General features: G+C 39.2%; 1 long non-coding RNA gene across 1 annotated transcript in view; it reads left to right on the forward strand.

Moving 5' to 3' along the window:
* Positions 1–20,792, forward strand: part of LOC121829733 (uncharacterized) — a 90,626-nt gene extending 69,834 nt beyond the window's left edge. The window contains exons 2-3 of the long non-coding RNA XR_006072798.2: positions 15,044–15,153; positions 20,509–20,792. This is a non-coding gene — a long non-coding RNA (uncharacterized LOC121829733). The remainder of the gene's footprint in view (positions 1–15,043; positions 15,154–20,508) is intronic.
* Positions 20,793–22,087: the final 1,295 nt, after the last annotated feature.

Below are 22,087 nucleotides of genomic sequence, written 5' to 3' on the forward strand. Positions count from 1 at the left end.
TCTAGAGATTTAGCAAAGGGGGCAGTCCAGGGAACAGAGCTGTTACAGCATGGTCAGACCACACTTGAACCTTTCCCATGCCATCCCTTTCCTCCCAGATTCCATGATAACCTTGAAAGACAGGTCTGGCAACCACAGTGAACCAGTGTTAGAAACCACATTGAATAGAACATGATTAGAATCGCCCCAACTATCATCACCAGAAAGCTGCTGTTGTGTGGCCAGCCTGCTGTTCTGTGGAAACCCCTCTGATCTAGAATGCACAGAATTGTCTGGATTGTGTGCATGCTTGAGAAACACTTGAAATGGCACTGCATTGTGACCTCTGGGTGACCTTGAGGCTCTATACATGCTGGAAATGAGGGTTAAAGCAGAGTTATCAAAAGTCCAATTGTTGGATGGATTCTTTATTGTATAGTCACTTTTGTGTATCCATGTGCTCTGTTTATGCAGATCCAACTTTGTATCAAAAAGTTAAAAACTGAAAAAAACTGTGTTTATGATAAACATATACAGACATTTTCCTGGCATTTTTATTATGCAATTTCAAATTGCTATTTAGAAAGCATTTGACTTCTACTGGGTATTACAGTTAATCTAAGGATGTGTGCAGGCTGTGCACACACACACTATGGCATTTTATGTGAGAGACTTGAACATCCAAAGGTTTGGAGGATCCTGGAAAATATCCCCATAGACTCCAAAGGAAGACTGTGTACACAAAACCCTGCAACAAAAGCTAGGAGACTCACTGCTGCCAAACAATGAGGGACACTGTGCAATCTGTTGCTGACCACCAAGTTATGGGAGCACAGACTCCAGAACTACAGAATGCAGAGAAACTGTAGAGAAACGATCAAGACAGTCATGCAACAAACAGCAAAGCAACAGGGTCAGCAAATGATCTCCACAGAAAAGACAGAATTTTAGCATGGCCAAATCATATTATCCAAAATGTCCAGTTTCCTAAATAACAATGGAACATGCGAAGATGTGAGAAAAAGCCCACAACATAAAAGAATAAATAAAGCTTTACCATTTCTGGAATCATGCTACTTATGAAGAGAGGCTGTGCTCTCCACAGGGCAGAACTGAATGAGCCACTAGAGAGAGTTACTGGCCACTGAGAAGGGGAAAACGGGAGAAGAAAGAATGGTTGTGGATTTTAGGACTAGACCTTCATGTTGAGAGACTTTTTTACCGGTGTTCTTTCTTGCTCTTTATTTTTATTCCCGTTGCTTGTAGTTGTTTGGTTGACTTCTAGCATGTATTCAGAAAAGGGAAGAAGTGTTAAGTATGCAATCAGATTATTGTAAGTATGCAAACACCTTCATACAATGGTTTGACCCTGATTTTATCCAACAGAAATTAATTCTTCTTTTTCTTTACCTTTAAACCATCAGACCAGAGTGCATCTTCTTTGGTCTTATCAAGAGATCGATATCCTCAGAGGTTTGCCTATATCATACACCCCTTTCTAGCTCATTTATTCTCATGGTTAAATAGCATATTCTATAATATATTATCATGGATAACATGTATTATAAACAATATAATTCATCTTTTCTAATCTTGATATGTATTTTATTTTGTATATTTTAGTTCTTAGTGCACTCTATAGACCACTGTTCATAGACTTATTTATTGAAACAAATGAGTGGACAAACAAGACTCCCTGCTAACTAAGCTTTTGGTAAAATCAAAAATAGCTAGGGGCTGGAGAGATGGCTTGGCATTAGGAACCCTGGCTTCTCTTCCAGAGGACATGGTTTCAGCTCCCATTGCTCATGTGGCAGCTCAAAATCATCTGCAACTCTAGGCACCTTTTTCTGGCCTTCTCAGGTGCTGCATGCATGGGGTATGTGAACATACATGTAGTTGTAACACTCTTGCACTTAAAATAAAAATAAATGAATATTGTTAAAAAGAGCACTGGCTGCTCTCTCAGAGGATCTAAATTCTATTCCTAGTGTCTGCCATTTATAATTCTAGTTCCAGGGGGATCCAATGTTCTCTTCTGGCCTCTGCAGACACAAGACATACAAATGTTCCACAGATATACAATGCATACAAGTCACGCATACATATAAACCATGGTTGTATAGAAATGTTATCAGAAGGAGCCTACAAGGATGTTTTTTGTTTGTTTGTTTGTTGGTTGGTTGGTTGGTTGGTTGGTTGGTGGGTGGGTGGGTTCAGTACTGTTTCTTGCACCATGGGCTATAATTTGACTTTGCATGGTTTTTTCATGTCTTAAACTACACAAACACAAACAGTAATGAGTAGCCAACTGTATTTAAGGCATCTAAATGTATCTCAGAAAGAAAAAAAAATTCCCTGGATGCCTTCGTCAACTGTCTCTCCAGGCATTCTGAGCCAGAGCCAATTTGCTGTCCTTTCCACATGGGTGAGCCAACCTATTCTGTAAAGGCTTTTTTAAAAAAAAAAAAAAATCAGTCAAGTAAAACTTATTCCCTAAAATTTACTTTCTAATGAATTGTTAAGGTATCGTGGGTTTCTTTTAACAGGCACTTTGCAAAAATATTCAAGAAAGGGGAATGCATGCTCATCATTGTAACACTATGTTAATATATTACTGAAAAGATGATAAAGCTGGTCCTTGGGTACTGGACAATATTTATTGCAGCAAGATTTGTCCACCTAAGCCCCAGCTGTTGCTGGGATAGTGGTGCATGAGGTCACCTACAGACAGGGCCTTCTGAAAGTCCACAGTGGCCACTGAAATTCACAGTGTTTGCTGAAGGTAAGGAGGTAGAAGGGCTCACTGTACACCGAGCAGTGGCTCACAGCAACAGCATAGGTTGAAAGACCAAGATCGGTCCAAGGCTTGTGGTCAGAGACGTTGACCCTGGCTCTCAGATGTGACTCTTCATGGCCCCAAGTGACTATTCATTCAATATAAATGAACAGATTAGTTATTCTTACATTTATTATTAATGTAGTGGAATTAGGGATGCAAAACATCAGAGATTCAAGCAGCCTTGGAACGCCAGCAATGACCAAGAAGCATTAATGGTTGATCCTGATCATTCTTTATGGTCCTCAAGGATAAACCCTTTAAGCATGTGATACCTCTCCTTTGCTATTCACCAGGATGTTTTCAGAGTCCATCATTACTGTTCTTCTTGCAAAGATCTGTTACCCTTGTTGCATGGTAAGTTGGCAATGGAGATGTGTCTAGATGTGTTCCATGGTGGCCTCATGCCTTCTTCATGGAAGAGACAGAAATATATAGTGAGCAGCACCTCTGACTTCCTCCTTCTCCTTAGGGTACAGGTACCCAGAAGGAAGTGGGCTTTGCATCACCCAAGAAGATGGTATGATTACATTTAGAATATGAGAGGACTCTCCAGCCCCTCAAATTAACTAAATGGGTCCTCTAATGAAAATGATCTGGATCTGTCCAAAAATCAGCAGCCTTGTTCTTGACTCTCTGGAAAATGCTCCAGCTTTGCATGTGTGGAATCTTTCACAGGTATTGGGTGCCATGTATATCATTCTCCACCTACCTGAAGGTCTTAGGTTACAGTCCTCTGCCAAGACTACCTCACTAGATAGAGCAAAGTCCACCAACTAAATGTGGCCTTTGGTTTTCCTTTAACCTGTCAGTGGTAGGGTGCAGAGTGCATAAGAGCTAATAATTCTCTCCAACTAAAATGATAATGATATTTTAAGGGCATCTAGAACAATTTGAAAGAGGTGTGCTTGTAGATTACATATATCTGTCATATATTATTTACATCTCCATTCATTATTAATTTGCATTTTACGCAAATATGAATATATAGTTGCTTTGGAATAAAAAATATTTCTTAAAAAAATTGAATCTTTCTGTGCCTGCTGCTCATTTCCTATTTGAAATCACAACCCACTCTATGTGACAAAATTAATCATTTTTTTCACAGCAGTGAATGTTTGACATGCCACCCTTCTTAGCATCCCAAGAGGAAATTAATTAGAATTTAACTTGTAATAAGTTTAACTTGTAAAGTAAATGGTACATATATCATCTCCGTGCAAACAAACACTGTCCTATTGAGTCTGGCTACTTTGGAGAGGATATTCATCACTTGCCAAATAAGAGAGACAGAAGTAACAGTTCCCATTAGGACTCTTCCAAGTTAGACAAAAGCAGTAAACTCCGGGACAGGACAGTGTTTACCACCCTTCTCAGGCTAGAAATCCCATCTGGTTTTCTTGTTTTGCTTGAAAGACATGCTTGTGAGTCTGGAATACTGTAGTTTTAAACCAAACATATACCATACCTAAATTGGTTGGCCTTGATCCAGCAGATGGTACCTACATTCAAGGAACTTGTATAGTACTTCCTCCTAAGGGTACCTACAGACACGTTTTAATATGGCCTTACAATATCTAACTTTCTAAATTTGGTGTCTGTCTTTACTGACTTTCATAATGACTGGCTTAGGCTATCTATACTCAGGTGAGTTCCACAATGTTTCAGGGAACAAGGAAATCAAAATTGACCAATTTAAAAGATGTGAAGGGGCACTATTGATTTTTTAAATGCAATTTGAAAGGATTTTCTGACAGTTTTAGTGGTAGTTGGAAGAATGTCAAATTAACCTTTTAGTAGAAGAATGGATTAGATGCAAGAAGCCAGAGGAATGCTGTTTTTCCTGTTCACAAACTCCCCTCAAGCTGTGTGTTTGCTGCAAACTTCTCTTAACTGAGAGTCAGCTTAAGTACTTAAGAAGGAAAAGCTCACCATCACCATAATTTTCTGTTTTCCTTAGTTGAAATGTTCCACAAAATAAAATAAAATATAATTTAAACTGTTCAGAACCAACGAGGCTCTGCAATTGAGTAAATTAGCACGAGGCTTTGATTTTATTTCCATACTTATTTATTTATTTGCCACTGAAGCTTCTTGATTCTGCACTCCAGCTGTTTCCCTCTCGGGTTCAAGCTTCTGTTAATGAAATGGATTCCACGCCAAATACAAGAATATTGGCATGAGAGAGGAAAAGCACTAACATACAAGCCGTGTTTTCCAAATAGAAAATTATAATTACTTTGATATAGTTTAATAAATGCATGCAATTAATTTTCATCACAGATTCTACTAAATACTATTGATGGATGAAAATTACACATTCTGTCATCCATTCACCTGACCTATTTATTGCACATTATACTCTAGAACTACAAAGAAGGCAATTGGCATTTTCCTTGAAGTTGAGACCATGCTTTCATATACTGTAGTGTTTTTCAATGTATTACCAACATCTAACATTATTTGGTTGGTATTATCTGGTGCTTTATGTCCCTGTAAGGTGGAGGCTAAGCATGCTATGAATTTTACAGTTGTAGCATCCTCTCTGTGAGCAAACCCAAAATAGCACCATACCCCTTAGCTTTTTAGGACTGGGCTTATTTTGAGCTTTAATATTTTCAGAGCAAGTCAGCCACCTACAACAATAAAAATAGCTCTCATATTCCATGCAGTGTGAATGGGGTCTCACCAACATTTCATGGGCTTAGTTAGGGCACTCTAAGTCTTTTCTCCCAATTAAATTCAAGAATAACCTAGCTTGCAAAATTAAGAATTTCAAGGAAGAAATACGAAACACCATCTGCTCTAAATAAAAGAAATCCTGCATGATAACTCATTTCACATGAAGATAATGAGATCTGGGATCGTTTTTATGGTTTCTTTAGGTTTGAAGGTCAGAAATATTTCTATTAGCCAGTGACTTCCATGGCTCATTAACAGAAATGTGTGGTCCACACGGCCAGACTGTTTTCCTTTGATTATCACATGCAGAATATATACCCTCCATAAAAGATGATTTATTTTAAATTTGGAAATATTAGTGTCCTTTTCAAAAAGAAAATGTAGTAGTAACCACATCCTATGAGTTGCTCAGAAGAGCTGGGACATCATAGCAGGCAGCTCTCAGATTCTGAGTCCCTTGTTATTATTAACATCTTATGTTGTCATGGTGCAGAATTGACATTGGAATCTTAGCATTAATGGAGACCTAGTTTCATTCAGATCACCCCACCACCACCATTGTGAATGCTTATTATCTGTTTCAGGCTTCCATCCAGGAATGTTCATCACATTTAGTCCTCACGTCTCTCCAGTTCCCTCTGATCTGAATAGTTCTTCAGTTGTGATTTTTCAGTCTTGAGGAGCACTGCAGAGCTTCTGTTGCGTGTCCCCCAGTGTGAGGGGGTCAGATATTTTCCTCATGATTATGTCAGGGCCACATGTTTGGAAGAAGACAACCAAAGAAATACTCTATCACCTCACAGTGAGGAATGTGTGACCCCAAAGTGATCTCATCAATAACATTAACTTTTGTAACTGGTGTAAGGCAAGGTTTGCACATATCTCTAATCTAAAAACATCTTCTTGACTTTCTTTACCTGCTCTCTGAGGGGGAAGCGACCAAGTCTAATCTGCATTCAGTGGTGATAGAGGATGGGGAAGGCAAATTTCACCACCAGGAAGGGGGGCTATTCACATATATTATTTTGATTATATTAGTATGGAAGTTTATTCTCACACATTTATCTATTCAATTATTTATTTACATCAGTATGACACATGAGTATTTACTTTGGCTTATTATGCAATACCTTGCTATTTATTTTATGGCTCGAATCATTTAGCATTGGTTGGTTTTATTTCAGTTTTAAATCGGCTCCTTTACATACCTCATGCCCACCTCTTTATTTTATTTCTTTATTTTATACATGCTTAACCTTTTGTCTAATCATTAAAACCAGTTATTTCTTCAAGGGTGGACAATTGTATTTGAGATTAACACTGGGAAGCTAGGTGTACTTGTTGATTCTCAGCTTATTTGCTTCTAAAAGGCCCTCACAGAAAAAAAGCTGGGTAACATATAGACATTTAATGCTATCCCCACATATACCTAACAGTTTACTTAACTATTTCTAAACACGCTTACACGTATGCACATATCTTACAACTATGTATCTGACATCATTCAGATAACACAGTACCCATTCTGGCGTTGAATTTTCCTAATCTAAAATTTTACTCTTCAGCAGAATGAACTTTCTCCATCATTTGTTTCATATTTAAATACTGTCTCAACTCTAGCCAATGTAAATCATTTCTAAAATTAATGCACACCCTCATGAAAACAAATTTACCAGCCAGAACACCATACACACACCACACACCCACATACATCATCTGTGTATGAGTGTGTGTGTGTGTGTGTGTGTGTGTGTGTGTGTGTGTGTTCTTTTGGATGTTAGCTTTACAAATGCTAATGAAAACATCTTTTTCCAGTGTTCCCTGGATCAATAAGTGTTTCTGTCTGTTGATTTCTGTGAGTTTATTGGAGGCTTTCATTATACTAGGGAAATCATTTGTCACAGTTCACATTCCATCCTTGAACAGCAAACACTCTGCTTGATTTGTTTTGGCTGCATGAACATTTTTCACAATCAGTGTAATGGTTTGAATAAGAATGGCCCCCATAGTCTCATATATTTGAATGCTTAGTCGTTAAGGAATGGGACTACTTGAGAAGGATTAGGAAGTATGGCTTTATTGGAGTAGATGTGGCTTTGTTGGAGGAAGTGTGTCACTTGAGGTGGGCTTTGGGGATTCAGAAGCCCAAGCCAGACCTAGAGTCTCTCTCTGCTACCTGTGGATAAGGATGTAGAACTCTCAACTGCTTCTCTAGTACCATGTCTGCCTGTGTGCTGCAGTGATGACAATGGACTAATCCTCTGAACTGTAAGCTGTCCCCAGTTAAATGCTTTCCTTTATAAGAGTTGTCATAGTCATATGAACTATGAACCAAAGGCTGAGGAGCCCCCAACTGGATCAGGCCCTCTGAATAGGTGAGACAGTCGATTGGCTTGATTTGTTTGGGAGGCATCTACGCAGTGGTACCAGGTCCTGGGCTCGTTGCATGAGTTAGCTGTTTGAAACCTGGGACTTATGCAGGCACGCTTGGCTCAATCTGGGAGGAGGGGACTGGACCTGCCTGGACTGAGTCTATCAGGTTGATCCCAGTCCTCGGGGGAGACCTTGATCTGGAGGAGGTGGGAATGGGGGGTGGGCTGGGGGGAAGGGGAGGGGGGCAGGAAGGGAGAGAACAAGGGAATCTGTGGCTATTATGTAGAACTGAATAGTATTGTAAAATAAAAAAATATATATAAAAAAATCACTAATACCATGGAACCTATTAAAAATAAATAAAATTTGACCAAGAGAAAAAAAAAGAGTTGTTATGGTCATAGTGTGTCTTCACAGCAATAGAACGGTGACTGAGAAACTCAGTTTTTATAATTTGGAACTTATGGGCTGGGTACATAAACAGCAGTATGAACCTACCATCTAAAGGTTTGACCATGTGCTTTGCCAGCCACTTGCTAGCTCTCATCCAAACCTCTGAAATCTCTTGGCTAGTTTTCCAAATTTTTCCTAAATGCCTTTATTTTATTTTTGAATGTTTTGCCCACATGTGTATGTGTGTACCACATGTGTACAGTACCCACAGAGGTCAGAAGGGGGCATCAGATCTCCTGGAACTGGAGTTATAAATGGTTGTGAGCCACCATGTGGGTCCTGGGAACCTAGCCTGGTCCTCTTTAAGAACAAGTGCTCTTGATCATTGAGCCTTTCCAGCCTCTCCAGCTCCTGAATATCACAGAAATGCAATCACACAGCATATACTCTTTTTAGCCTTGCTTAGTTCACTTAGCAAAATGCATGTGAGATCCATCTGATTTTGCATGAATTAGCATCTCATTCATTTTCATCTCTGAATAACATTCCATTAAATAAATCCACTACAGTTCCCTTACTGTTCATCTATTGTAGTGGGTAGCCATTCCAGCTTTGATCTGGAAGTTCCAACCCTCATTGAGGCTTCAGTAACTGTCACGCCTACAAGGCAGGCCTGAGAGAGGACCCTGAAGACCTGAGATCTGGATAGGCCAGCTCGCTTGGTTCCTGGACCCAGGACGCTGAAGGTAGACTGAGCAGAGTTCTCCAGAGAACACCGCTGGACTGCGCTACACCTTTCCCAGACCCTGCAACCTATCCCTTCACTTGTAAGGTACCCCACAAAATAAACCTCCCTTTTAACTATGTGGAGTGGCCTTAGTAAGTCCACCAATAATCTAATGAAAGACATTCAATACTTTCAATTTTAACAATTGTGAACAAAGTTGCTATATGCAATTCTAGAGTGATGGATAGTATGTGGAGGTCACTTTTCATTTTTCCTTTTATTTTTTCTTTTGTATTTATGACACGGTCTCACTATGTAGCTCAGATTTGTTTTATAATTTACCTGCTTCAGCCTCCTCAATAAGAGGTAAATCTGTAAAGATGCTGAGTAAACATTTAAAGAGCTACTGTTTCAGGTGTTCAGCTCTGTCTAACTTTATAAGAAACTCCTAAAGCGTCAGGAGACAATTATGTTTCATTAATTAACCATCAGTAAGTGCAAGAAGTTGTTGTTTTTCTTCCTCTGCTTACATGTCAGCATTTGTCAGTGTTTTGGGGTTGAAGTCATTGCAAGAGGTAGATGGTGACATTACTTTGAAGGGTTTCAACTTGCAGTTTCCTAAGGACATATGATGGCTGTGTTTTGTATTGCCTGGTCACTTATTGTCTTTAGCACCTTTCCAGATTCCACTCTTTTTCTTTTAATTTTAGTGAAGTCCAATCTGTCATATTTCTTTCCTGGGTCATAAAGGTTTTATCACTGTCTCAGTTAGGGTTTCTATTGCTATGAAGAGACACCATGACCAAGGCAACTCGTATAAAGGAAAACATTTAATTGTGGTCACTCACTTACAGTTTCAGAGGTTCAAAATCCATTATCATCATGGCAGAGAGCATGGTGGCTTGCAGATAGACATGGTACCAGCAACATATTAATCAGAAGGCAACAGAAAGTGGCTGAGACACTGAGTGAAGCTTAAGCAAATGAGATTTTAAAGCCTGCTCCCACAGTGACACACTTCCTTCAACAAGGCCATACCTTCCAAGAGTGCCACCACTCCCTAAGAGCATATGGGAGCCAATTACATTCCCTACCACAATCACTAAACTCAAGTCACCCAAATTTTCTCCTATACTTCATCTTAAATGGCTTATAATTAGATAGTAACATTTAGGTCTATGACGCTTTTCCAGGTAACTTCTATAAAAGATGCGGGACATATGACTGTATTCATTTTTGTTGTTTTTCATTAGTTTTTTTTAGAATTTGGTACAATGTATTTTAATTATATTAATCTCTTCCATGAACTCTTCCCTGATTTGTGGGTATGGAAGACTAGTCATTCAGACATGGTATACTGAAGACAACTGCCTTTCTTCATTGAATTATGTGTGTCCTCATATCAAAAAGCAGCTGGTTACATCTGTATGTATGCTTTGCTTGAAACCTCAGCATCTAACGTCTCATTACCATTCTTTTTACCTATTCTACCTGTGGTGGGTAGCCATTCCAGCTTTGACCTGGAAGTTCCAACCCCCAATGAGGCTTGTAATGGTCACACCTACAAGGCCGGGCTGAGAGAGGACCCTGAAGACCCAAGTTCTGGATGCGGGGGCTCTCTTGGTTTCTGGACCCTGGAAGCAGGAGGTAGACCAAGCAGAGTTCTCCAGAGAACACCACTGGACTGTGCTACACCTTTCCCAGACCCTGTAAACTATCCCTTCACTTGTGAGTTACCCCACAAAATAAACCTCCCTTTTAACTATGTGGAGTGGCCTTAATAATTTCACCAATATCTATCTGCATGGTCTTGAGATCAGGTGACCCATGTCTTTGTCCTTGTTCTTTTCTTTTTCAGGATTATTTAATTACTCTAAAAATACAATCACTTTTATGTTTTTTATTTCCCAGAAGGAAACATATATGCATAATTATAAGGCTTTAATAAGAAAACACATTTATTTTTCAAAGATTTCCTAGGTCTTTTCTAAGTCATATTTAGTACTTTTTTGGCTGCAAAGAAAGTAGTAATAGAGAATCTATATTAATTTCAGATAAAGCAGACTTCTATGTAAGGAAAAAGACCAGAAAAGAAGAGGAAATATGTGGGAGAAATGATAAGAGACAAATTCCCCAGTAAAACATCATGATCCTTCATACATGTGTACCTAACAATCAGATGTCAGGGCATGAAGCAAAAATCTGGCTTAACTATAAGAAGGATGAGAGAACCCCACTAGGATCATCAGAGATTCGATCACCCCTTTCAGCAGCTGATAGATCAAGAAGGCAGAAAGTCAGTGACTATGCAGTTGACATAGCATGGCTATCAATCATTTTGGTTTAATTGACATTTATAACACACTACATCCCCAAACTGCAAAATATACATTCTCATGACAGGCATTTGGAACATTCTCTCAGATCCTAGGCTGTAAAGACCACTATAAACCCTTAAAATAATCAGAAACCCTACACAGTATGTTCTATGATATGATGGGATTAAACTACAAAAATAAATCCCAAAAAGATAACTGGAAAAATCCCACATATTTGAAGATAAGATAACATACTTCTACAACATAACCCATGAGTCAGATAAATCTCCAGTGACAGTAAAATTATTTTGAATGCATAGTGACAATGAAATTAAACATGGCAGTTGGTGAGACACAAAAATGCAGCACTTAAAGGTAAATCTCTAGCATTAAATATGTGTACCAGAAAAAGAAAGGGTTGAAATTAACTCATCAGCCACTTCTGTCCTTGGAACACCAAAGACAGAAGAGCAATGTAAGTCAAAACTAAGGAGAAGAAAATACATGGGGAAAAAAAAGACAGAAACCAATGAAGTGAAGGCAAACACAGAGAGAACCAACAAAAGTAAGAGCTAGGCTTTGAAAATAGCGCTTTAAATAGAGAAAAAACACTAGGCAGGTGTTCTGGTTTGGTGTCCAAATGGCCATCCAAAGCCCTGGCCCCCTGCCGTGATCTTCATGGTAGGAAGCAGACTTTTTAAGAGGTGGGTAGAGTCTAGTTTAAGGAAATTAGTTCAGGAAGGTGTGCCCTTGAAGCAGGTATTTGTACTTTATCCCTCTATTTTTCTCCTTTCCTAGGCTACCTTGAGGCAAACAGACATCTTGCTAAGTGATTTCCTCATGGCACACTGTGTGGCCACAGTTCCACAGCAATAGGCCAGCTAATCATAGGCTAGAACCTGGAAACTCTGAGCAGCGATGCACTTGTCCTATTTTTAAGATGATTAATTTGTATTTGGCGGCAGCAACAGAAAGGTGACTGAGATTATAGGCTAATCAGAGAGGAGCGTGGAAAGAAACAAAGAGAAAGATGGAAGGGAGAAAAGAAGGGGAGGGGAGTGGAGGGAAGAGGACAGACATGATCAACATTACAAGTTAAAGGTCTCATCATTATTGATTTTGTGGATATTACCAGTACAAAAGAAGACAATTATGGACAATTCTATATCTCAAATTCCATAAATTAGATGAAATGAGCCAATTCCTGCAAAACAACAAACTATTGAACTTTGTCAGATAAGAAAGAGATAATCTGAAGAGGCTTGCATCTATTAAAGAGATTGAATCAATAATTAATTACTCTGAAAAAGAAAGCACTGGGTCCAGATGTTTCCCTGAGAACTTTCCAAACATTTAAGGAAGAAATTAGGCCAATTCTTCATGATAGAAATGGAAGCAGAGACATCACTGTGTAATTGATTCTATGAGGGTAACATTACCTCACTAACAAAACCAAGTAAAGTATTACAAGAAAGGAAAACTACCGATCAATTTGCTTCATGAATATAGATATGAAAGAGCTCTGTACCACATTAGCCACAGTAACATAAAAATAGATAGGAAGATTATATCAAGCAGAAGAGATGGTTCAGCTGTTAAAAGTAATGTCTGCTCTTCTCAATGACTTGGGTTCAATTCCCTGCCCCTATATGGTGGCTCACAGCCATCTGTAACTCCAGTTCCAGGGCATTTAACACCTTCTTCTGCACTCCATGAGTACCAGGCACATACTCGGTGTATATGCAGACAAACACTCACACATATAAAACAAAAATAATTCTTAAAAAAATATTATAAAGGATTATACCACAAGTCAGTGAGATTTTATCCCAGGAAGACAAGATTTTGAACACTCAAAAATCAACATTAGGGCTGGTGAGATGACTCTTCAACTAAGAGTGCCCACTGCCCTTCTAGTTTGGTTCCCAGCATCTATACTGGACAGCTCACAACCACTTATAACCCCAATTCTAGGAGACCAGATGCTCTTTTCTATCCCCTGCTGGCACCTGCACTCACATGCACATACCCCCAGTACAAACACACATAATATAACGTAAAAGACAAAATAAATATCCAGCAAAATTCATATCCTTGACCACATCCAAAGACTAAAAAAACTCATGTGATGGTGTCAACTGATGCTAAAATGACACAAAATAAAACTCTTCTCCTTTGGTAGAATCTGCAATTCCCAGTTAAAAGTCTCAACTAATTTTGGCTAGAGAACTCATTATGATAGATACCAAATGAGAACAAGACTTACTACTTCCATGCAGGAAAGCTAGGTAAAGCCCCACATTCTGAAGAGGCAGGACTGCACTGAGGCTGTCATGACTTGCTGCTCTGAAAAATGTAAGACACAGTGTCTTGCAGAGGGTTTCAACTGTCCAGATAAACAGCTTGCTCTTGTCCATTTTGTCGTAGTGGGTAGAATGCATGGATGCTCAGAACCATTACTGATTCCCATTCCCAGGCTTCTCTAGGTATTTGATGTTGCCTCTCATCTGTAGGGTCTGACTGTCCAGAGGTCTCACTTATCTGCCTCAAGTGGTTTCCTTCATATCTGGAGTAGTATAGGGACGGGTGAGCTGACAGGCTGGGGAAGGTGTTAGCTTAGCTTGGTGGGTGACATCTGGGTGAAAGTAGAAACCTTCGTTGTGATCATAGCTCTGCAAAGCTATGAGATTTAAAGATTGGCTCACCAGGTTTGGTGGTCATTTTTTAATTCACTTTTTTCTGCCTTGATTCCTCTCCAGATTGTCTCTCTAACTCCCAAGTGGCTTCAGCTGCCTCTGTGTGGTCTCCCTGATTTTAGCCTAGAATCTTCCTCAGTGGACCCCCATTGAGGCCCTGCACACCCCTAAACCTGTTCAGCAGACCTCTTATCCTCCTCTTCCCTGTCCTTTCAATAGCTGTAGTTACAATATGTTCTCCTGAATCTTCTCTGCTCTAGTCTCAGTGCCTTCATGCATGCTTAATTTCAGTTGTCAACTTGACTGTTTTAAGAAATGCCTAGGGCATTAGTGAGGCACATCTTTGGGTGTGTTTGTGTGACTATTTATAGACAGAATTCAATGAAGTGGGTAAGACTTACCCAGAATATAGATGGCTCTATACCTTGAACTAGGATCATGAGCTGAAAATAAAAGGCACAGGGGAAAGAAAGCCAGATGGGTAACAGCATTCTGCTTTCTCTGCTTCCTGATCTGCTCGGATGTAAGCAAGCTGCCTCCTGATGCTATAGACAGGGGGTGGTTGCACCATGTCTTTCCTGCCATTACAGATTATCCCCTGATGCATGAGCCAAAGTAAATCTCTCCACCCTTAGTTGTTTATATCAGGCACTTTGTCAGGGTGACAAAAAAGCAAGTGGTAGACCTCCACTGTTTCTTCTCTGTTGGTATAGATGACCGTGCCTAACAAAGGACCTCAAATGTAGTACTCTCCAGTGTTGTTGGAGGGAAATACAAGATTTTTTGTCCACGATGGAGGCTCCAGTGAAGAGGATGGGACAGCATAGGAAAACTCACCTTTCCCCTCTGTACTATTCCTCAGTATTCATTAATGCCATTCAAGCTAAAAGCACCTCTGGGTTGAGCTCTAGGATAGGGTGATGCTTAAATTTACTGATGATGCCAATTATTTGGACCAAAAGACAAAGCATGCTTTCAATGTCATGAGCAGAACAGAATATTATATAACTGATTCATCTTAGTGTGATTATTTCAGAAGAACACAATCCCAGGAGGAAGAGGAATTACCTGAGGCTTCATCAGTGCACAGGTCATGGAGCTGCCTAGAATAATCTATTCCTGCTTAGTTGCCTCTTCCTATCAAAGGTAAGTTGTAGCAGGAATCTTAAAAGTTCTTATTAGTAAAATCAAACCTGAGCCAGGTATTGGGGTGAACTGGATGATCAGAGAACCAGAACAAGCCACAGCTAACCTCACCTGGCCAACTTCTCAGCTGGTCTTGTTTCCTCAGACTGGAACACTTTGTGTCCTCATATCTGAATGGCTCTCAGCTGAACTATTGCTCGAAAGCCTGAAGCTTAACCAGCTAAAAGCTTAACCAGCCAAATGCTTCTAGTTTCTGGTCCTCACGCCTTATATACCTTTCTGCTTTCTACCACTACTCCCTGGGATTAAAGGCTCACTTTCTGGGATTAAAGGCGTGTATCACCATGCCTGGCTATTTCCAATGTGGCCTTGAACTCACAGAGATCCAGAGGGATTTCTACCTCTGGAGTGCTAGGATTAAAGGTGTGAGTGCCAACATTTTTGTATCTAGTGGCTGTTCTGTCTCTGACCCAGATAAATTTATTAGGGTGTACAATATTTTGGGGAACACAATACCACCACATTTCCCCTTTTTTGTCTAAAATTTAAAAAAGCTTATAACTAATACAAGAAAAATTATATCTAATAAGTATATACAATATACACAGTCAAGATTATATTAATGATGTCTAGTCCGTTAACATTTGACAGATTCAGACAAAAAACTCCATTAATATATTAACAATGTCCAGTCCAGTAACAGTAAGTAGAGGAACATTCCTTATTTTCTGAAGAGAGATGGGGAGAGAAAGAATGCTAAACATGGGTTGATCTGGTATAAAGAATGGATGTTCTTATGAAGGGTGTTAGACAAAAAAGATTTTGTTGTATGTTAAAATAAGGATTTTTTTTTGTTTGTTTTTCAAGACAGGATTTTGCTGTGTAGCCCTCGCTGTCCTGGATCTCACTCTTTTGATCAGGCTGATCTCAAACTCACAGAGATCCATCTGCCCCTGCCTCCCGAGTGCTGGGATTAAAGGTATGCGCCACCACTGCCTGGCAATAAGGATGATTTTTATCCGAATCTAATTCAATAGGGGATCCTAGTAGGGTAGGACAGTTAGACTCAACTTGCAATACAAAAAGAATAAGTGGAGATTGACAACTAAGCAACAGAGAGGGGCATTCTGCAGATGGAAAACTACTACAAACAAGCAGTAAGAGTAGGCAGATCTTACCAAATAAACATGGTGGTGATCTTCATTGTCAACTTGACTTGGTTTAGAAATGCTGACAGGGTTAGTATAACTCACTTCTGGGTGTCTGCAATGGTGTTTCCAAAGATAAATAATAAGAACTTTGATTTATTGAATGAATTAATTTATTGATGGGTATTAATATGACATTATTATTGAGAAGTAGTGAAAAGTCAGAGGTGGGGACTAATTGGAGGAAGTGGTTCACTATGGGTATTTCCTTGTGTTGTATGTAGGTTTGACTTCTTCCTGTACTTCTCTTTCTGTTTCCAGTATACCATGATGTAGGAAAACCTTCCACCATGTGATTTTTGCCACTATGATGTTCTGTCAAAAGTCACAGAGTGAAGCAAACATTTACTAAACACTTTGAAACCATGAACCAAAATATATCTTTTCCCCTTAAGTTGTTTATATCAGATATTTTGACTACAGCAATACAAAAATAACTAACACATAACTTACTAAGATATACTTACACCTTAAAGACAGGGATGAATAACTTCATCATAGATGAAGAGTAATCAGATATCAAAGATGGGAAAATTCTCACTACATGCTCTTAGTGAATGAGTAGTGCAGGTTACACAAGAATGAAACAGCAGGGAAGGCTGAGATCAAGTCCAACCAAGAAGAAGACTCAAAAAATCTAAACGAAGTTCTGTCAAATAGAGTGTCTTTGTCAAGAGTTAAGGTTGACTTTGTCCTTGGCCTTGACATTAGACCCATAGCCCATTTTAAAGCCCATGGTCCTTCCTAGGACAAGGGGCTGGAACTGGAGCAGATCATGAGGTTATTAAGTATGAATAGAGGAAAGGGATGGCTTGCAAATAACTGTGAATGACAAGGAGATGATGAAGTTAGTGGCCATGTTCACAGCTCACTAAGCATTAGCCTTTCCCCTTTGACATCCTCTTCCTCTGTACAGCCTCTAGACTTCTGCCTCCCTTCCACAGCCACCTCTGGCCAACTTACCAGTGTCTTGGCTATTAGGTGATAGAGTCCCATGCTGCTCTTTAGCTGCTGCTCCCACAGCCTTGGCTTCTAGTCAACTCCCTTCTGTTCTGTAATCCATGATGCCAGGAAACACAGACAGTCTCATTTTAATTTTGACGGCCCTATTTTATCATATAAATGATTCTTCTGTTAACCACTTCCTCTAGACCCTAAATGCCAACTGATGATTTCCTGCCAGAAAAGCTGGTTTGCAACCCAAAACCCCATCATTTTTTGCAAGTTCAATATACTTTCCCAAATCTGTTACTTCCTGAGTAGCAATGATAGTCATGGTCAATTCTGCCTCATCAGTCGCATTATATGTGTTTCTGTCATCTCATTCACTGTTTGGTTATTCTACTGTGGGTGCTTTACAGTATAAACTCAGAAATATTTCTCATGAACAGAGTAATGAAAACACAATCAAACCTTGTGTTCTAGCTTATCTCGCATTGCTGTAATAACCTGTGACCAAAAGCAACTTGGTGTTTGTGTGGCAGTTAGGGTGGGGGATGATATTTGACTTACAAGTCCTGATCATAGTCCATCACTAAAGGAAGTCCTGGCAGGAACTCAAGCAGGAACTGCTTATTAACTTGCATCATCTGGCTTGTTTAGCTACCTTCCTTATACAACTGATAGCCATCTGCCTAGGGATGGCATTGCCCACAGTGGGCTGGGCCCCCCCACATCAATTAGTGATGAATAAAATGCTCCACAGACCAATCCAATGAAGGCAATTCCCCAACTGAGATTCATTTTCCCTGAGTATGTTTAGGTTTGAATCAATGCTACAAATCCTAACCAGAATATACTGTTCATAGCAACTGTGTGTTTGGTAGATTCAGTCAAGCCCTTAGGATTTGGGCAAGGACAATAATGATGCACATACGGGAAGAACAAATACCACATTAAATACAACAGCTGACATCCACGTTCTTAAAATATTCTTCAATGAGAAGCCAGAGATATTCCCTGTCTGTTCACTCTCCTGTCATCCTCAGCCTCTAGCCATCTGGGGGGCCTCTCACACTTCATTTATCTTCCTTGACTTCCCTTCAGCTCTTCTTTGCTCCTCATAACTTTAAATTATTTGTTGTGGCTTAAGGGCTGGCATTTTGCCATAACCTTGTTTGCTGTGGCCAAAAGGTGCTATAAACTGGTGAACAAATGCTTGGAATTTCACAGAAACAGGATCTCTGGCATTGTAAAGAATGTTCACTGTAAATACTCCTTCCCTCTATTTGTCATGCTTTCAAACAGGGCAGGAAGGAAACACACTTCCAAAGGATGAAGTCAGGATACATCTGAAAGCTTTGCAGACAATAGTCACCTACCACTGCAGGATCAGACAGCGGGGTGACTCTGATGTCATTTGGTTCCTTTTGGTAGTGCCACAAGCATTTATAGTTTTTGTAGACTCTCTAAAGTTCTTTTATGTCTAACTTCCTTTAAAATTGAAAAGTGCATACCTGTTGAAGATCTGTCACATAGATAAAGTAAAAAAAAAAATAATGTTTTATGCTGAGAGAAAACAGTGTGTGTTGCAGCTAGCTTCAACTGTCAAAATGGCACGGCCTAGAATCACCTGAGAAGGGAGGTCTCCACCCGAGAAGAGGGTCTCAGTTGAAGGATTGCCTAGATCAGATTGGCTGTGGGCATGTCTGTAGGGGTTGTTATGACTGAAAATTGGCATAAGAGAGCCCAGCCCACTGTGAGTGGCAATATTCTGTGAGCAGGCCTGGGCTATATTACAAAGATAGCTGAACATGAGTTGGAGGAACCATCAGACATAATTCTCCTGTCTCTGCCTCCCCAGCTCCAAGGTCACAAGCACACATTACCATACCAGAGCCTCAGGATTGTGCAGCAAGTATTTTAACAGCTGAGCCATCTCCCTAGTTCTTATATTTTCTCCTGTTCTGGAAGAATTTGGAAAAGAAAGATAGTTGAAAGCATAAGCACAGTGAATAAAGACGGAATCATAATTAGGTTTTAGAGCAAAATAAAAAAATCAAATAATTATTGTTTCAAAATTAAAATGCAAAAATATGAAAATTTGATCTCATTAAATCTACTATAATTTATTTATATATTATGATTTTAATGAAAATTAATAATAGACTATTTTAGCATCTTTTAATTAGCTTTATAATGAAAGAGCTCATATGCAAATAATAGAAGAAATTGACTATATATCAACTCAATGAAAAGAAACTACTAATTCATCATTTTCAAAATGTGTTTGTAGTTTCCCAACATAGAGACATAAATATCTGCTGAAATATGAGGCAACTGATTGGAGCTGTGTGATTTATTTTTACCTGATATTGCTGCTCTGTGTAAAGCATTTTAAACTCATGTTTCTCTCCAGATAACCAGAGTGCTGGCTCCTGATTTTTTTTCCTCTACTTTCTGTGATATACTTCTAGAATTGTGACATCAGTTACACATCACTGTTACAGACAAAATACACTGAAATGGCTGAAACTAAATGAATTTATTTTTGTGACACAAAATAGTGTTTGTGTTCCCTTTCCTAAACTTAGTTCCATTTTCATATTTTATGTAATAGACCTACAATGTTTATTGAAAGAGACACCTTCAGAAAAATGCCTAATGAAAAGCAGGTACCATGTAATTGATGCACAGAGGCAAGTGACCCAGAAGGGAAGTCACCACTGCCTAGAGAAATCCCGGTCTCTTTTATGACCATTACTTTGGCATTTTTATTGTTATAAATGAATCCTTAGGTACTTCATCAGGCAATTTAAGGGCTGTTTTGAATAGATTTCCAAACCATTTTTCATTTTAATAAACAGATACCTATACTTTTATAGTTAATTTGCTTTTTCTAATTTTTAAGAAGAATCTGTTTTACTCTGTAGACAACTGGTATTGAACTCAAGATCCTCCTGCCCTAGCCTTCTGAATGGTGGGATAATGGGTATGTACCAGCACATGCAGTTTAAAAATCTCCCTTTAAACCAGTGGCAGTGGTGCAAGCCTTTAATCCCAGTGCTTGGAAGGCAGAGCCAGGCAGTTCTCTGTGAGTTTGAGACCAGCCTGGTCTACAGAGCGAGATTCAGGACAGGCACCAAAATTACACAGAGAAACCCTGTCTTGAAAAACAAACTAACAAAAGATCTCCTTTTTATTGTAGGCAGTGGCAGCACTCCCTCCCACAACTAACCAGGTCCAGAACCAGGGTTATGAGTTGGGCTACCTCAATATCCACCCCAACTGTGACCTGTTGGAGCATATGAAGGGACCAGTACTGCAGACGCAAAGCTACAGGATTTCTGCAACACAAGGCAACAGCAGGACATCCAAGAAGAGTCCCAGTGAGGGCCCAGCATCCATAGTTTAGCAGAAACCAGAGACCTCGAACCAGACCAACAAAACAACTTTTTGCAATGAGCACTTACAAGTAAAAATATATGGATAAAAGGGTTTACTGTGTTACTCACTGTGTCCATGTTACACTACAGCTTCCATGACAAGACTGATTTTTCCTTCTCTCTCTTTTTCTTTTCTTTCTCATAAATTTTATTTTATTATATTTTGTGAGGGGTGAGGTTGCAAGGGTAGTGATGGATATGAATGGATGGGGAAATGAATGGGATGGAGATGCATAACGTGAAAGACACCAAGAAATAAAATGCTTAAAATTTTTTTTTTACATTTTTCTCATAACTTAATTTTCTATTCCGACAAATTTAAGATCAAGTTTTAAATGCACTTGACAATCAAGCCTTTGTTTTGAATATATTCATATGAATAGCAAGATCAGTAGATAAATGTTATTTTTAAATATATAATAAAGAGCACTGCTCACTTTAATCCTTATACATAAAAATATGTGATCCATGTAGTAGCTACCAAGTGAGAACCTTGAAAAGCAGGTGGAGAAGCTAAGAGTAGAACAGGTGATAAATTACTTGGTTTATCACACAATGTCAGTTACAAGGAGGAACAGAGCTAAATATTCACACTTGGCATTCAAAGTTCAGAGTGTGTTCCCTGGCATGCCTGCCTCCAACAAGACTTCTAAGTAGTTAAGTGTTTAATGAATGAATGAAATAACTTCATGACAACATTTTATTTTTACTTCTTTGGCAATGGTTTGACTATTGGCTTTTTTATGCCTTCCTTGCCAACTTCATGGCCTTAAATAAAACAACAGTGGTCCAACTGACAGGAAATGGAAAATGAAAGGCAGGGCAGTGTCTCCAAGCTAATTCACAGAGTTCAGGATTAATCAAAATATTCCTTTATGTAGCTGGTAACAAACGTAACAAATAAGCTGGCAGTCGGAGTATGAAATGAGCCAAGTATAAAACCATTACTGAAAGGCATGCAGTTCTAATACAGCAGATTGTATACTAACAATTAAGATGTGAGAATGTGCATAACACAGCTTTCTGCATAATCCTAATGATGATTGTTAGGGATTGAGCTCCACCCTTAGGTGCAAAGGGTGACAGATGACTGTATTAGTCTGCTTGGATGAAATCTCTCTTTACCTGACCTATGACCCTGGGATGACTCAATGCAGCCATTCCCATTGTAGTCCTGGGGGATACATGAGGTGTGTACGCATTGAGCACACTTTGTGTATCCAGACTTGAGAGATTCGAGATTCTGTTTTTCTTTTTAGTGTGGAAATCTTTAGACTTTCTGAGAACCTCCTTGCTTAAAGTCAGTAGTATCTAGTATCTTAGATCTTAAAGTGCCCATAT

This window comes from Peromyscus maniculatus, chromosome 5 (assembly GCF_049852395.1).
Source record: "Peromyscus maniculatus bairdii isolate BWxNUB_F1_BW_parent chromosome 5, HU_Pman_BW_mat_3.1, whole genome shotgun sequence".
NCBI lineage: Eukaryota > Metazoa > Chordata > Mammalia > Rodentia > Cricetidae > Peromyscus > Peromyscus maniculatus.